Below are 6000 nucleotides of genomic sequence, written 5' to 3'. Positions count from 1 at the left end.
GTCTTCTTAATTGCTGAGCCATCTCTCTAGACCCTATGGTAACATTTGGGAAATCATCACAAAATAGTCAATAAGATAAGTAGAGGTTATGTTGAAGAGAGTTGTACAAACTTTCCAACAAACTACTCACAAATTGGAGCCAGGGGCTTGAGGAGAGACCATATAGGGATAAATCCTTTATAAATCGATTGCATGTTCCTTCCTGAACCCCAAATATTGTGGTTGCTTTTGGGGCATGCAAGGGTTACTTGTGAACTTGCCTAGGTTCTATCATGTTACGGCTATGCCACAACAGGGCCTAGCTAGTACTTGCTGACTATTCAGGTAAAACAATTCTACACTCACTCATTTTATTTGCTCACATTAATCTAGATACTGTGTATTTCCACAGTTCTACTGGACTCAATTATTTTTGTTTTTATTTTGTCAAGCCTGGTTGGCATTATTGCCTCATATTTTATGAGAGACACAGATCTGTCCCTTCTTTGTTGTTGCTCTTTTATTTTCTATATGGCTTATATTTATGAAGGATCCAGGGAAGTGAGTGAAAAACTCATAAAAGTTATCATTATTCTGTGCATTTCCCCGGATTTCTTTCTTCCTTCATTCTGAGGAGGCTTGTCTTTTGACTCTGCTGCACCTTAATATTCCTCATATTTTATGAAGCACACAGACTTGTGAGATAACTACTCATCAAAGTCATCATTATTCAAGACATTGTCTACCAATTCTTCTCATTCATTTCAATCTCCATCCTTCATAAATAATGTGCACACACTTATCTTTCAACTCCCCTCCTTTTTTATCCCTCATATTTTATGACCCACACCAACTTACAGAATATGATAAAGTTTCATAAAATGTATTGTTCTACATTTATCAGTATTGAGCTCTTTTTGTAATGTATTAGACTTTAAATGCTCTAAGATCCCCTGTATATTGCTACATTTGTTATCATTATTTACACACTACATGTCATCTACTTTTTCACAAGAATAATTATTAGCTCCTTTTTTCCCCGTGTTTTTAGTACTTACTGACCAATACCAGCCATTCTGTGTCAGTGTAAATTATCTAAATTTTTGGGCAGTATTAAAGTATCCTTTTTAATTTTCACATTTTGACTGATATTACATATAGAAAACTAGGGAAAATTCTTCTCTGGTACACTGTGTTTGAAAACAAAAAGTTGTTGAGACCAGTCTCTCCTCTAGGATACCCCAGCTTCAAATGGCCAGTACAGTGGATTATACGCTCTAACTGCCATTTTGTGAACTTCAATTTCCAAACACAATTTGCTTCTTAATTCTAGATGTTATCCTTATATCTGCCCTCTTTTTAATGACACATTCAGGACATTAATTTCTGTACAATTTCTATAACTTGTTTAAGTATTGTTTTTAGCAACCTGTGTAATCCATGTATTTTCAAGACTCTGGTTGAGCAATGAGGTGTACATGGTTATAATGTACCTTTGGTAAGCTCAATGCTATTTTAAGTACGTTTCATTTATTCCTATTGTGGTATCTCCTCATTTTGTATCCCAGAGAGTATCCAGATTTCTCAAGTTGTAGATAATGTAAACACAACCATTTGACTTGCCCTTGGCAAGTTAAACTGTTCACATCAAAATTCCCTTCAGGGTCAGCCTGATAATGCAGGCTTCTAATCCTAGCTACTGAGGAGGCTGAGGCAGGAAGAACATAAAATACAAGACCTATTTGGGCTACACATTGAGTTTAAGGCGAGAACAGTCAAAACAGTGTGTTCTTGTCTCGAAATGAAAAATACTAAATGAGATGGGGGTAATCATCAGTGATAGTATATACAAGGCTTTGAGTCCAATAGACAGTACCACAAAAAATCAAAATGAAACAAAACAAAACTTTCAACTATCTTACCCTCAAATTCTGGTCCTTTAAGGATCCCTCTTTTTTTCCTGAAACCTTGTCCATTCAATACCATAGACAAATCTTCAGTCTTTAAGTCAGATGATAGAAGATAATGTCTGGACTGTACCTATGGTAGCCCAGTGTAATTGTGTGTGTGTGTGTGTGTGTGTGTGTGTGTGTGTGTGTGTGTTTGTGTGTGTATGCGCACGCATGGATGCTTTGTGCTTGTGTACTCTTATTGCCAGGAACTATATGCTTTGCATCTTTGCTGGTGGGCTTTACTTTGATTTGGAGACATGGATGGTATACCTTGCTTCCTTAAATCTTTAACAACAGGAACATCTTGCCATGCTTGCTTAGAACACGGTAACTTGAAGTTAGATGGTATGTCCAATGTGGCTTTAAAAACACATGTTGGAGAAGATCATCTCTCACAAATGTCTCTTTTCCAATTCTCTGGAGAATATAGCCTGCTTCCAAGCTGTCTACCTGCTGTTATTATGCTAAAGCAAGAAGCCCAAGGGAATATTGTTTCTTCACTTTAAATGGTGAATCTTCTAAGTGTTTGGAGTTATATTTGAAGAACATACTTTACTGAGAGCCGTATTTAACTAACAAGCTGCTTGTTAGACAGCTCTGATGCTAAAGGTCTAATTCTTTTTGTATTTGCTATTTTCATGGCACAGTCAAATTATCTCTAGCCTTCAATCAACCCTTGGTTCCATTCTCCTCTGTCCTTATTTGTTGTCTTTTGTCTTCTCTGTCAAATTTCCAATATTCATTCAACACCTCTGGAAACAACATTAACCTCAAGTACAGAAGCTGGTTTGAACAACAAGGTTGAAAACAAAATTGCTGAAAGAAGATGTAATTTACTGCATTGTATTTCTGATTAAAATCTTTCACAAGAAAAATGAGGTTTAGGGTCAAAGAGGTTACAGTTATTTGCTTTTGTTGCTAACATGAGCATAAGCAATCCTTGAAGTATAACATTCAAAATCAAGGACCTCTCCAGCTGGGGATGAGGCAGCAGGTGAATAGGTTAGGTGACTTTCTCCATAGGAACAGATGAATGAAGTCCTTTCCACAAACTGTACACTGCACAATAAATAGCATTGAGAGGGCCTGGGCTGGGAGAGGTCACATGACTTCTTTGCTCACCAGTGTTTGAATTTTGCCCTGTAAATTTCTGAATTGATTGTCAGTCTGTTCAAGTCTTCAAGGGGCAGAGATGGACTGTATAACAAGGTGTGCTTTGGGCATTCTTTTAACATGCTATATAGGGGTTAATCATAGCATAAATTCTGCCTTTGAAAACTGTGTCATTCAGGGTAAAACAATGCTTCTTGGGCCTTATTGGAATATAAATACCTCTGAGTGGTTGTAACAAAGATTTCATGATGTTTCCATTATTCATTGCCATCTCAAAATAAATAGGAAAGTCTTCAGGGTGCAATTTGGGATGTCAGTCCTAATGCCTATGTGGTAATCTTTCTCTCCTATAAGCCAGTGATTCTCAAACTTGATGGGATGTATACCTCATTCCCCTGGAGGGTTTGTTGAAGGAAAGATTGAACTTCAGTGGTATGTCCACAGACTTTTCTGATTTTGTAGGTCTGATGTGGGACCTGAGAGCTTACAGATTTAACAAGTTCCCAAGTGCTGTTGATCCTGCATGTGTAAAGCAAGACTTTCACCTAATCAGCCAATTAAGATGTATGAACTCCTGGGGAAGGTGACAGGAAGCAGAAACCATAAAAAGGTAGGAAAATAAACAAACCCAAATCTTACTACTATGAAATCCTTGAGTTTTAACTCTTCCACAAAAGCCTCAGGGAAAAGGTTTGCAACAACTGGCATTTGGAAAGTCATGTTGAAATTATCACAAAAAAAATGATGGGTGTACCATCACATGAACTGTGGGGTACCTTCAAAAGCAGAGATTTTAAAACAAGAAATATGTTTTAACCCAATTTATCTGTTCCAGATAAGTGTCAATGTTTCCTGTCCTATCATTCTCATTATACAGCGCTCACACTCATGTTACTGTACTTGTCATAGCCTGCCTGGAATGACAGTTATAGATTGCTTGCTCTTTCCTGTTAGAGAGCCATGGTAGAGCAAAAAACTGTATGATTTTCCCCTGTGTCTTTCTGAGTGCCTGGAGTACTCAAAAACAATTAATAGAACTTCAGCATGATTTTTTTAAGCTAATGTTATGAGGTGCTTGCATTGTATCCTCATGGCACTGCTTCGAGGATTTCAGAGACTACTTTGAGGTTCCTCTGTGACAGATGCCTTACAGTACATTCGCTAGAAGCCAACATCCTCATCTCGGGAATTTTGTTTGATAATTGACTGCTTAAGGGAATTAAACAATATCTGTGCCATTGGGCAAAATGAATGAATAGACCGTCTCAAACACTTAATTTATGCACACTAACACCATTATTAATATATATATATATGTATGTTGTCATATAATTATGATTTGATATTTCCTAATTTAAATACATTTGAGGATTTTAAAATACAGATTTTTTTTTTTAGTGGTGAGAGTATTTTAACAGAATACACGATGTTTTGATGTTATCTAGGTCAACACAGCATCACAGAATCACTTAATGCTGTAGCATAAACCTATGTTCATGTTCAAAAGATGTGACTGCAGTGCATGTTTGTATGAGAGCCCAATAAAATTTCATTAGATTTTGCTTAAATAGAGCAAGATGATTTGCTCCTACTCCATTGGTCACTAGTCCAAATAAATAACACTTACCAAGTGGGTAACATTAAAAGCAGCTGAGAGTATTACCCATCAACATTCTAGGGCAGTGGGAAAGGTGGTGCTATTGAACATGCAGATAGCTTTTTAAGCAGAATTCTTTTCCTCATGGCTAGTGATGTTTCAAGTAAAACAAAATGGGGGCACTCACCCTGAGGTAGGGTGGCTATTTTCCCATCTGCCCTGGTAATTGCTTGTCAAAAGTAGGCTTGCTTTGGATGCCTGAGATCCCCAAAGTAATGGGAAAAAGATCAAGTGTTTTGAAGCAATAAGAAAACTGACGACACAGTTACATTTTCAGGACTGTGTAAGTGCCAGTTTTCTTCATTTAGACACATGATTATTTTTGTCTAGAGTTTGAATCCTGAAATATTTGTCCTGTAAGCCCTTGCAGCAAGTCTTGGATAGTCTGACGTGCACTTATTTGATATATTTTTGGTTTTTGGTTTGCTTGCATTTTGCTTAATTTAAACAGTATGCGAATGGCCCACCTTAGTAATCAGCCTTACGCGGTTTTGTTAACCTCATTAACCTCTCTGTCATTCTCTGTGGATATGTCTTTCATATAATAGGTAGTCATTAAATATAGGGCAGGCCCTTCTTGTTGATCATCTCCTGGGCATGGATTCTTTTTCTCCTGCAAGGAAAGCATTGCCTAAGCTATAGGCACTGCTGTTCTCCAGCTCTGGCTCCCTAGTAATTGTCACTGCAAATTTTCCTAAGAGACAAAATTATTCTTGGCTTCATTTAGTGATTTTGTAAAATGGCAATAACACTCCTTTCTTGTCTTCTACCCCACCACCTGACAGAATTTTTAGAACAGTATTGCCCAGGAAATTGTTGACTCCCTGAGACGGACTTTTCAAATTATTTAAATATGCATTTTATATAAGTAAAACACTAAGCACTTACTATGAGTCAAGTACTGTGTCAGACATTTTCTTCACCTCATTTCATTTAATATCCATATAACCTTGAGAAGTTTTGACTTTCAAGTTTATTATAAACATGACAAGTTTATTATAAACATGAAGGAACTCACTCGTGATGGCGAATGCCTTTAATCCCAGAACTTTGGAGGCAATGACAGGTGGAAGTCTGGAAGTTTTGTCTAGAATAAAAACTAAACTCATTGTAGATAGCACAGAACATGATAGAATAGTGGCAATATCTTGGTTTGGGTTGAAAAATGCCTTAGCTGTTGCACAGATCTTTCTGAGTCAAGGCGTAAGTTCTGTGGCTTGAAAATGAAAGTGCTCACTTATGCAAGTGGTATAATCCTTAGGAAATCGTTACCTGCATAAACAAACCAACTGCTGATCA

This window comes from Phodopus roborovskii, unplaced genomic scaffold (genome assembly GCF_943737965.1).
Source record: "Phodopus roborovskii unplaced genomic scaffold, PHOROB, whole genome shotgun sequence".
Classification (NCBI taxonomy): Eukaryota; Metazoa; Chordata; class Mammalia; order Rodentia; family Cricetidae; genus Phodopus; species Phodopus roborovskii.
Note: the sequence above shows the minus strand (reverse complement) of the source record.